Source organism: Dasypus novemcinctus, chromosome 4 (genome assembly GCF_030445035.2).
Source record: "Dasypus novemcinctus isolate mDasNov1 chromosome 4, mDasNov1.1.hap2, whole genome shotgun sequence".
Classification (NCBI taxonomy): domain Eukaryota; kingdom Metazoa; phylum Chordata; class Mammalia; order Cingulata; family Dasypodidae; genus Dasypus; species Dasypus novemcinctus.
In genome coordinates, this window is record NC_080676.1 from 107177946 (window position 1) to 107190443 (window position 12498).

The window sequence follows — 12498 nt, forward strand, 5'->3', positions numbered from 1 at the left end:
CTCATGGTCAATGGTCCACATCATGGCCCATACTCTCCCCCATTCCATCCAGTGGGCCCTGTGAGGATTTACAATGTCCGGTGATTGCCTCTGAAGCACCATCCAGGGCAGCTCCATGTCCCAAAGACGCCTCCACCTCTCATCTCTTCCTGCCTTTCCCCATACCCATCAGCCACCATGTCCACTTTTCCCAATCCAATGCCACCTTTTCTATGTGGACATTGGATTGGTTGTGTCCATTGCACCTCTATGTCAAGAGGAGGCTCAGATTCCACATGGATGCTGGATGCAATCCTCCCACTTTCAGTTGTAATCACTCTAGGCTCCATGGTGTGGTGGTTGTCCTTCTTCAACTCCATCTTAGCTGAGTGTGGTGAGTCCAATAAATCAATAGGTGCTGGAGTCTGTTGAGGCTCAGGACCTGGCTATCACATTGTCAGTCCAGAGATTCAAATCCCCTAAATATATCTTAAACCCCAACACTAACTGCACCTCCAGCACATTAGCATGAAAGTCTTATGAAGGGAGATCCCATCTGAGTCCAGATTCATCACACATAAACACCATTTCCAAAGAGGGGCCATCTGACCTGGTAGTTAACCCCATCGGCCATGACCATAACTCCCATGGGTCTCTTTAGCCCTCAAAGGAACCAATATCTGGGGGTTGTATCTGCTTTATCTGTCTCTCTGACTCTGCTCAGTTGTGCATAAGGGCAATCCTTCTGCCAGCCTCCAGACTCTTTTTTAGAAACTCGTAGCCATATAAACTCATTTCTCCTTTCCATTTCCCCCTTACTTTAGGTCAAATAGCATTTTAAAGTCATGTTATTTTATGTAGACAGGGATATTCTGCTGATTCGCATTGAACCTTCCATATAAGGTCATTTTCCAGTTGCATCATCAGTTGGTAGTTGATAGTGGTCCCTCGGTGCCAGGGAGGCTCATCCCCGGGTGTCATGTCCCACGCTGGGGGGAAGGCATTGCATTTACATGCTGAGTTTGGCTTCGAGACTGGCCACATTTGAGTAACATGAAGGCTGACAGGAGGAAATTCCCAGGCACAATGTTGCTCTAGGCCTTGTTCTTATTTTAGGCTTATCAGCTCACAAGCATAGTCATTAGCATCAGAGGCTCACTGTTGAACCCTCACTCCCTCCCGGTCCCCACCGATGCACCTGGGAGACTGTCGCTACTCCCCTAGGGACCACGACAGAGCACCACTGGCCAGGAACCCAGTACCCCTCCTGCTGTGGTTTTTAATTGTTGCCACTATTAGTATATCCAAACATTACCATGCACCCTGGACATATGTTCTGTACAGCTCCCTGTCAGCCATATATCACCATCAATGGCATCCCATACCAGTATCTATCCATTGCCACTGTTGAAACACTCTGTGATCCAGAACTCCCCGAAATTTGAAGCCCAATATAATGTCAGGGTCCCTTACTAGGGAATGGCATATAGCGATGGGTTTAAAGGTTAGATAAAGAATATGTGTTGACTTGGAAAAAAATTCTACATCCTATCTTTTTCTTTTTTTTTTTTTTTTCCCCTAATTATTCAGCTTCTCTTCACAGGAGCCCTAGACCACAGCAATGCATATATATAATATACAGCACTCCCATACTTCCACCACAAAACCTTTTTCCTTCCACAGCGATACTCTTACAACCTATTCACATCATATTTACTTAACGTGATGTACAGAGTCTGAGACATTAGCTTTCTAACAAGGTGACATCTGTGCTTACATTATGGTGCATACTTTAGGATACACAGTTTTTTACATTCTTAGTTATCCTATGTTTTACATTATGGTTTACATTATCAGTCTGTCATCTCCTATATGTTATGGTGTAATATTACATGTTTTATATCCATCCTTGTGTACTCTCAAAAAACTCCTCTCTTGCCCCCCTTTTACTTTGGTTCCACACATTTAACGTCCATTTTCCCTTCCACCTTGGTGCCCACAGTGACAGCCAACCTCCGTTTCCTGAGGAGCCACTTCCAGAGATAGATGGAATAGTGTTCAGGGCCTAACTTGCTCAACTGCCCCAATGCCCTGGGAGCCACCCTGTCTCTCGAGGGATACAGTTCCCTCTATTTGGTGGCATTAGTCCTCCCCAGGATGTGGGTCCACCCCCACTCTCACTACTTGGGTTTCTACCCCATGGTGTCACCCACTCTGGCAGAATGAGCATTTAGACATTCCCCAGGAGCCCGTCCTGCATCAGACCCTCCCCTCCGAGCATTCTAAACAGGTAACCCTCTTTATTATATTTTGATATGATTTTCTCGGCATTTTACTCTCCACCAACACCTGACCCTCTCCTGTGTTCATATGCTACCCCTCCCTCCCCCCACTTTTGGGCAATGTTACCCATCCGTCCCTCCCCAGCCACCCTCAAACACGCAAAGCCCCAACCAAAGGCAACCCCTTGCCCCCCTTTTATCTCTTCTTTGTGTTCATACTTACCACCATCTCATCTTAAATTCCACCCCTGCAGACATCGGCTCACATCCTTCCTCCACCCTCTGATTTCCAGTAAGCCTATCGTTCAGTCTCTTGCTATCTAGGGCAGCTTGGTTATTTCATATCATTGAGGTCATGTAGTATTTGTCCTTCAATGTCTGGGTTGCTTCACTCAACATAAGGTTATCAAGATTCATCCATGTTATCACATGTGTTTTTAGTGTGTTTGTTCTTACAGCCGAGTAGTATTCCACTGTGTGTATATACCACATTTTATTGATCCACTCATCTGTTGATGGGCATTTGGGTTGATTCCAACTTTTGGCAATAGTGAACAATGCTGCTATGAACATTGGTGTACATATATCGGTTTGTGTCCTTGTTTTCAGTTCTGCTGGGTATATACGCAGCAGTGGTATTGCTGGGTCATATGGCAAATCTATGGCTAGTTTTTTGAGAAACCGCCATACTGTCCTCCAGAATGGTTGGATCCTTCTGCATTCCCACCAGCAGTGGATGAGTGTTCCCCTTTCTTCACATCCTCTCTAGGACTTGTATTCTTCTGTTTTTTTCATAGCTGCCAATCTTATGGGTGTAAGATGGTATCTCATTGTAGTTTTGATTTGCATTTCCCTGATAGCTAGAGATTTGGAACATTTTTTATGTGCTTTTTTGCCATTTGTATTTCTTCTTTGGAGAAGTGTCTGTTTAAGTCTTTTTTCCATTTTTTAAATGGGTTATCTTTTTATTTTCAAGATATAGGAGTTCTTTATATATGCAAGTTATAAGTTTCTTATCAGATATATGATTGCCGAATATTTTCTCCCACTGTGTGGGCTCCCTTTTTACTTTCTTGACAAACTCCTTTGAGGTGCAGAAGGCTTTAATTTTGAGGAAGTCCCATTTATCTATTAGTTCTTTTGCTGCTCATGCTTTTGGTGAGATATTCATAAATCTGTTTCCTATTACAAGGTCCTGTAGATGTTTCCCTACACTGTTTTCTAAGGTTTTTCTTGTCTTGGCTCTTATATTTAGGTCTTTGATCCATCTTGAGTTGATCTTTGTATAGGGTGTGAGATGGCAATCCTCTTTCATTCTTCTACATATGGCTATCCAGTTCTCCAGACACCATTTGTTGAATAGGCCACTCTCTCCCAGTTGAGAGGGTTTGGTGGCTTTATCGAATATTATGTGGCTGTATATGTGAGGTGCTATATAAGAGCTTTCAATTCGATTCCATTGGTCTATGTGTCTCTCCTTATGCCAATACCATGCTGTTTTCACCACCATAGCTTTGTAGTATGTTTTGAAGTCAGGTAGTGTGATTCCTCCAATTTCGTTTTTCTTTTTCAGTATGTCTTTGGCTATTCGGGGTCTCTTTCCTTTCGAAATAAATTTCATAGTTAGTTTTTCTAGTTCCTTAAAGAAGGCTGCGTTGATTTTTATTGGGATTGCATTGAATGTGTAGATCAGTTTTGGTAGGATAGACATCTTAATAAGTGTCCAGTCTTCCTATCCATGAACAAGGAATAGTCTTCCATTTATTCAGGTCTTCTTTGATTTCCTTGAACAATCTTGTATAGTTCTCGGTGTATAAGTTCTTTACCTCTTTAGTTAAATTTATTCCTAAGTATTTGATTTTTTTATTTACTATTGTGAATGGTATTTGTTTCTTGATTTCCTCCTGATCTTGCTCATTATTGGTGTATAGAAATGCTACTGATTTTTGCGCATTGATCTTATAACCTGCGACTTTACTAAACTCATTTATGAGTTCTAGAATCTTCGTTGTAGATCTCTCAGGGTTTTCTATGTATAGGATCATGTCATCTGCAAATAATGAAATTTTGACTTCTTCCTTTCCAATTTGAATGCCTTTTATTTCTGGTTCTTGCCACAGTGCTCGAGCAAGTACTTCTAAGACAATGTTAAATAGGAGCGGAGACAGTGGGCATCCTTGTCTTGTTTCTGAGTTTAGAGGGAAGGAGTCTAGGATTTCTCCATTGTAAACAATATTGGCTTTAGGTTTTTCATATATACTCTTTATCATGTTCAAAAAATTCCCTTGTATTCCAATCTTTTGGAGTGTTTTTATCAAGAAAGGGTGCTGTATTTTGTCAAATGCTTTTCCTGCATCAATAGATATAATCATGTGATTTTTTTCCTTCAATCTGTTTATATGGTGTATTACGTTGATTGATTTTCTTATGTTGAACCATCCTTGCACACCTGGGATGAATCCCACTTGGTCTTGGTGTATAATTCGTTTAATGTGTTGTTGAATATGATTAGCAAGTATTTTGTTAAGTATTTTTGCGGCTAGGTTCATTAGAAAAATTGGTCTGTAATTTTCCTTTCTTGTGATGTCTTTGTTTGGCTTTGGTACTAGGGTAATGTTGGCATCATAGAAGGAGTTGGGTAATGTTCTTTCTGTTTTGATTTTTTGGAAGAGTTTCAGCAGGATTGGTGTCAGTTCTTTCTGGAATGTTTTATAGAATTCACCTGTGAAGCCATCTGGCCCTGGGCTCTTCTTAGTTGGGAGATTTTTAATAACTGATTCTATCTCTCTGCTTGTGATTGGTTTGTTAAGATCATCAATTTCTTCTTTTGTCAATATGGGCTGCTTATGTGTTTCTAGGAATTTGTCCATTTCCTCTGAATTGTCATTTTTGTTGGAATATAGTTTTTCAAAGTATCCTCTTATGATAGTCTTTATTTCTGTGGGGTCAGTGGTGATATTGCCTTTCTCATTTCTTATTTTGTGTATTTGCATATTCTCTCTTTTTTTCTTTGTTAGTCTCACTAAAGGTTTGTCAATTTTGTTGATCTTCTCAAAAAACCAGCTCTTGGTCTTGTTTATCTTTTCAAGTGCTTTCTTATTTTCTATTTCATTTAGTTCTGCTCTTATCTTTGTTATTTCCTTCCTTCTTCTTCCTGTTGGGTTACTTTGTTGTTGTTTTTCTAATTCCTTCAAACGTGCAGTTAGTTCTTAAATTTTTGCTCTTTCTTCTTTTTTGATATATGAATTTATGGCTATAAATTTTCCTCTCATTACTGCTTTTGCTGCATCCCATAATTTTGGTATTTTGTGTTATCATTATCATTTGATTCAAGGTAGTCATTGATTTCTTTTGAGATTTCCTCTTTGACCCACTGTTTTTCTAACAGTGTGCTGTTTAATTTCCAAATCGTGGTGTGAAATCTGGGCTTCTGTCCCTTGCAAATTTCCAGCTTGACTCCACCGTGGTCAGAGATATTGTTTTGTATGATTTCAATCTTTCTGAATTCATTCAGCCTTTCTTTATGGCCTAGCATATGATCTATCTTGGAGAATGATCCATGTGCACTTGAGAAAAATGTATATCCTGCTGTGATTTGGGTGTAGCGATCTATATATGTCTATTAGATCCAGCTCCTCTAATATACTGTTCAAATGTTTTGTTTCTTTGGTGATTCTCTTTTGAGATGTTCTGTCCAGAGTTGATAGTGGTGTATTAAAATCCCCCACTATAATTGTAGATGTATCTATTGTTTCACTTAGTTTTTCCAGCATTTGCCTCACGTATTTAGAGGCACCCTTGTTAGGGGCATAAATATTTATAATTGTTCAATCTTCTTGACAGATTTTCCCTTTCACTAAAATGTAGTATCCTTCTTTGTCTCTCACAATTGTTTCACATTTAAAGTCTATTTTGTCTGATATTAATATAGCTACTCCTGCCTTTTTTAGGTTATTGTTAGCTTTTATGATTGTTTTCCAGCCATTCACTTTTAATCTCCATGTGTCTCTGGGTCTAAGATGTGTCTCTTGTAGACAGCATACGGATGGGTCATATTTCCTTATCCAATGTCCCAGTCTGAATCTTTTGATAGGTGAGTTTAATCTGTTGACATTCAGTGTTATTACTTTAAAGGAATTATTTGTGTTATCCATATTTTGATTGGGTTTGTGTTTGTCATATTTTGTTTGTATTTTTTTGTCTTTTTTGTTGTTGTTGTTGCTCTTATAATCTCCTCCATCTCTGCCTTTCCTGTTTTTTCCTTTCTTCCTGCAGAACTCCCTTTAGAATTTCTTGAAGGGGAGGTTTCTTGTTGGTATATTCTTTCAGTTTCTGTTTGTCTGTGAATATTTTGAACTCTCCATCATGTTTGAATGCTAGTTTAGCTGGATAGAGTATTCTTAGTTGGAAATTTTTTTCCTTTAGTACCTTGACTATATCATACCACTGCCTTCTTGCCTCCATGGTTTCAGATGAGAAATCAGCACTTACTCTAATTGAGCTTCCCTTGTATGTGATGGTTTCCTTTTCTCTTGCTGCTTTTAGGATTTTCTCTTTGTCTTGAGCATTGGATAATTTGACAAGTATATGTCTTGGGGTGGGCCTGTTGGGGTTTATGACTAGTGGAGTGCGCTGTGCTTCTTGGATATGCATATCTGTCTCTTTCAGTAGATTTGGGAAGTTTTCAGCCATTATTTCCTGCAACACTCCTTCTGACCCCTTTCCCTTCTCTTCACCTTCTGGTATGCCTATAATACGTATGTTTGAGCGTTTTGCATTGTCATTCAGGTCCCTAAGTCCTAACTGGATTTTTTTTATCTTCTTATTGACCCCTTCTACTATTTGTTTGGTTTCTGATGTACTGTCTTCCACATTACTAATTCTCTGCTCTGTCTCTTCTAGTCTGCTGATATTTGCTGCAAGTGTATTTTTGATTTCTTGAACTGTGGTGTTCATTCCCATCATATCTGTTATGTTTTTGCGTATGTCTGCAATCTCCCCTCCAAGTGATGTCTTCATGTTGTTAACCTCTTTCATTACTTTGTCAAATTTGTCGGTGATAAATGTTCTGAGATCTTTCATTGCTTGTGCAAAGTTTTGCTCCCCTTCGTGATTTTTGGTTTGTTGAATGGATTCAGCCATGTTTTCCTGATTACTGGTTTGGTTTGTAGATTTTTGTTGCTTTCTAGTCATCTCTTTATCTTGACGGATTTAATCAATTCCTTAGCTTCTTTGTCTACTCTTGGAGGTTAATTAGCTGTTATTTTTGCATAGGTGTTATATCTTCTCTTTGTCACTTTTTTCTTCTTATTCTAATTTCTTGTTGTTGGTTAAGTTCACTTTAAAGGAAAGTATTAGTGTTGGGGAAAGGCAATTGTGTAAGCAAGGGAAAAGTGTAAAGTAGTATTGGTGATATATGTTAACAAAGCAAGAATATGAGATCTGGAAGGATGGAGGTTAGATTGATATAAATTGTGTAGAGTTATAGCAGTAGGTAGAGTATTTATTATGAGGTAGATGATTGAATATGGGAGGAATATGGTATGAGCTAAAAAGCTATTGTTTTCGTAAGAGAGAGAAAGAGAAAAGAAAGGTAATAGTTTCAAGAGTGTATAACAGACAGAAAACAAAACAAAGGTATTAGGATTTAAGACTTAGACCCTTCATGGATCGAAGAAAGGGAGGTGGGAGGTGGACTATAGGAGAGACAGTAGATGGTGGCAGATATCAAGATGTAGGGGAAAGAGGATAGTGTAGGTAGCCTAAATCAGTTCACACAGAAATGAGGCAGCAGAGGATGAGTAAACCCAGTGAATGTGAGGTGTTTCCTGCCGCACCTATTGTATAATTGAGTTAAAATAAACTAAGTAGAATATGAGGGACAAGAGGGAGAGAGACAACAGAAAAAAAGGGGAAAAAAAGGGGGGGAAGGGACGAGAGGAAGAATGGAAAAGAGGGTGGGCAAGGGGTGGGGAACAGGTAGGGAAAAGAAAAAAAAAAACAAAACAGATATACATGAACCAGAATTAAAACACCCACTACACAGCACCTACCACACACACAAAAAAAACCTTAAATAACTGAGTAAAAAAAGACTTTGGGGGATACGCTGTGAGAGAAGACTAGGGGATAATGCGGTCTTAGCAATCAGGAAATTGAAAAAATTAAGAATAAGTCAAAATGAAAATAAAAACAAAATAAAATGAAACGATAAAGAAAAAGCACAAATGTTGAAGGCTAGGGCATTTAAGGACCTCAGATGGACCTCAGTGGGTGATGGATTCAGGGATGGAAAGTCTGAGATATTGAGGACTCAAGAGGTGTGAGTCTCTGTAGTGTGGGCCACCAGAATTTAGGGAATTCAGACCTGGCAGCCTCCAATCTGGTCAACAGGAAGCCTGGGAGCCCCGCAGTGTAACACAGCCCTCAGGGATCCCCACAGCTGGGTGCCAACCCTATGGGGGAAGTCAGATCCGCAAACTCTATATTGTGTCTGAACCCTGCAATTCACTTACTTTGCTGGGCTCATTAGTACGTGTATCTTTCACTTCAGCTTTTGGACAGCTCCCGTCCTGTGATTCCAAACCACTGCCACTAGAGGGCACCTCTACACCGCAGCCACTTTACTAGTACAGATCGGAAGCCGAAAACAGATTCCAATACCGGAATTCTCAAGCTTCGCAGAATATTCCCTAATCAGCTTCCAGACGTGTCCCCCTCCCTTGCCGCAGCCTAGAACAATTTTCCAATTACTTCTCTTTATTGCCTACAGCCTATTTGGGCTGGAGAACGGTTGCCGGGCTTTTGGGGGCGGGGCTTCAGGCGGAAGCGCTATTGTTTATATTCGCACTCAAAAGTTTCTCCTGCTTCACAACACAACACCGTCTATCTTCCCAAATCGATCCACAAAGGCGATCTGTCACATCAACCTGTCAACAGCTCGCCCAGAGCTCATGAACTCCTTAGCCCTTCAGAGCCATCCAAAAGTGGAACCCCAGAACAGGACCGCGGTTCCCCCCACCCCCAACAGGGAGGAGCCCGTGCGCGGGTCTCACCTGCGGGCAATAGAACCCAAATTATATCTACTAGACCAATCCTCTCCATTACCTTTCCACCCAATCGATGTCCCGGCACTTCTGCCCTGCAAAAATCCCGAAAAAGCCTCGCCTTAGAGAACCTGCCGCCACGCCCAGCTGTCTCTTCCCGGGACAGACCACAAAGGCAAGTTCACTCAGCGACCATCTTGTCTCCTCTCTCTTACTATGGTTATTTCATGGTGAATTGCCCCTTTCATTAATATGTATTGCTCTTTTTCGTCCCTTATAACAGTTTTGCATTTGAAATCTATTTTGTCCAATATTAGTACCACTACTCCAGCTCTTTTTGGTTACTGTTTGCATGGAATACCTTTTCCAGACTTTCACTTTGAACTTTTCTGTGTCCTTATGTCTGAAGAGGAACTCTTGTAGACAACATACAGATGGCTTGTATTTTTTATCCATTCTCTCAGTCTATGTCTTTTGATTGGAGAGTTTAATCCATTAACATTCAATGATATTAATGTAAAGGCATTACTTACTTCAACCATTTTGTCCTTTGGCTCTTTGTTGTCATATAGTTCTACTGTCTGTCTTCCTATCCCTCAGTTTACCCTTCCTAATAATCTTCATTTCCAAACTCTTCTCCAAATCTCTTTCCCTTGTTTTTTCCTCTCAAGTTGCAGCACCCCTTTAATATCTCTTGCAAATCTGGGCTTTTGATAACATATTCTATCAGCTTTTATTTGTCTGTGAGGTCTTTAAACTCACCTTCTTTTTTAAAAGACAGCTTTGTCAGATGCAGAGGTCTTGACTGGCAGTTTTCCTCCTTAGAACCTTAAATACATCATTCACTTTCTTCTTGCCTCCATGATATTTGTCATGGATATTTGTCATGATATTTGTCTGATATTTGCAATTCTGAATAGTAGTTGTCTCAGGGCAATTCTAGACAGATTTATTCTGTTTAGGTTGCATTGTCTTTCTTGGATATTGATATTTATGTCATTTATAATGGTTGGAAAGTTTTCATTCATTATTTCTTCAGTATTATTTTTGCCTTTTTTCCATTTTCTTCTCCTTCTGGGACACTGATAATGCAAATGTTTGTACATTTCACATTGTCATTCAATTCCCTGAGACTCTGTTCCATTTTACACTATCTTCTCTTTGTGGTCTCCTATCTTTTTCAGTTCAGATGTTCTGTGTTCAAAATCACCAATTCTGTCTTCAAACAATTCACATCTGCTCTTATGTGCCTCTCATTTATTTTTAATCTTATCTATTGTGTCTTTCATCCCATAAGGTATGTTACTTTTCTTTGCATGCTCTCAAATTATTTTTTATGCTCACCCAGTGTCTTCTTAATATTTGTAACAATTTGATATTATTGATGAATTTCAAAAAGAAATATAGGATTATGTTTATAAACTGATTTTTTTTCCGCTGGGAAGATATTAGATTATATTGAATCCAGATGTATTACTTTTGCTTGATTAAATAAAGATTAAGGCTTTAATTGAGCCATGGCAGTAGGGCATTGTGCCCTCACCTTTGGTAGGTGGGGATTCACAGATAAAAGACATGGCAAAGGAAAGAGTTGGAGTTTTGATGTTGGAGTTTTGATGTTGGAGTGTTGAGCTGAAGACACAGGAAGCACCTGAGGAGCTTGGTTGTGAGAAAATAGAAGCAAGTCCTGGGAAGTGAGTTGCCCAGGAAGCCTGAACCCTGGCAGACATTGGCAGCCATCTAGCTCCAACACATGGCAGAAGACTGATGAGAGAAATATATTAGGCTTTATGGCCTGGGAACTATAAGCTTCTACCCCAAATAAACACCCTTTAGAAAAACCAACTTTATCAAATATTAGATGACTGTATATGCAAGGTTCCATAGCAGAGCTCTCAATTTGTTTCCATTGGTCAGTATGTCTATCCTTGTGTCAATACCATGCTGTTTTGACTACCATAGCTTTGTAGTATGTTTTAAGTCAGGTAGTTTGATTCCTCCAATTTCATTTTTCTTTTTCAATAAGTCTTTGGCTATTTGGGGCCTCTTTCCCTTCCAAATAAATCATAGTTAATTTTTCCAGTTAATTTAAAAAAGCTGTGTTGATTTTTATTGGGATTGCATTAAATCTCTATATCAGTTTAGGTAGGATAGACATCCTAATGATATTTAGTCTTCCTATCCATGAGCAGGGAATATTCTTCCATTTATATAAGTCTTCTTTGATTTCCTTTAACAGTGTTGTGTAGTTTTCTGTGTATAAGTCTTTTACATTTTTAGTTAATTTTATTCCCAGGTATTTGATTTTTTAAATTTACTATTGTAAATGGTATTTTTTTCTTGATTTCCTCCTCAGATAGCTCATTATTGGTGTACAGAAATGTGACTGATTTTTGCGCATTGATCTTATAACCTGCAACTTTGCTGAACTCATTTATATGTTCTAGAAGCTTTGTTGTAGATTTCTCATGGTTTTCTATGTATAGGATCATGTCGACTGCAAATAGTGAAATTTTACTTCTTTTCCAATTTGGATGCCTTTTATATCAGTTTCTTGCCTCAGTGCTTGAGCAAGTACTTCTGACACAATGTTAAACAGGAAGGGTGATAAATAGTGTGTATCTTATCTTTTTCCTGGTCTTACAGGGAAAGATTTTAGGATTTTATCATTGTAAATAATGCTAGCTGTGGGGTTTTCATATATATCCTTTTGCATAATTCAGAAAGTTTCTTTCTATTCCTATCTTTTGTAGTATTTCTGTAAGGAAAGGGTGCTGTATTTTTTTGAATGCTTTTACTACATCCATAGCTATGATCATGTGATTTTTTTCTTTTGATCTGTTTATGTGGTGTATTACATTGATGGATTTTCTTATGTTGAATCATCCTTGCATACTTTGCATGCTTGGTCATGATGTGTAATTCATTTGATGTGTTGTTGAATATGGTTACCAAGTATTTGGTTGAGGATTTTAGCATCTATGTTCATTAAAGAGAATAGTCAGAAAATTTCCTTTCTTGTAGTGTCTTCGTTTGGCTTTGGTATTAGGATAATATTGGCATCATAGAATATGTTAGGCAATTTTCCTTCTATTTCAATTATATGCAAGAGTAAAGCAATTGGGGGAAGGGATAGGGAGCCGATCAACATGGGAGATTGTCATGTATGTGGTAGAAAGTATAATGTTGAG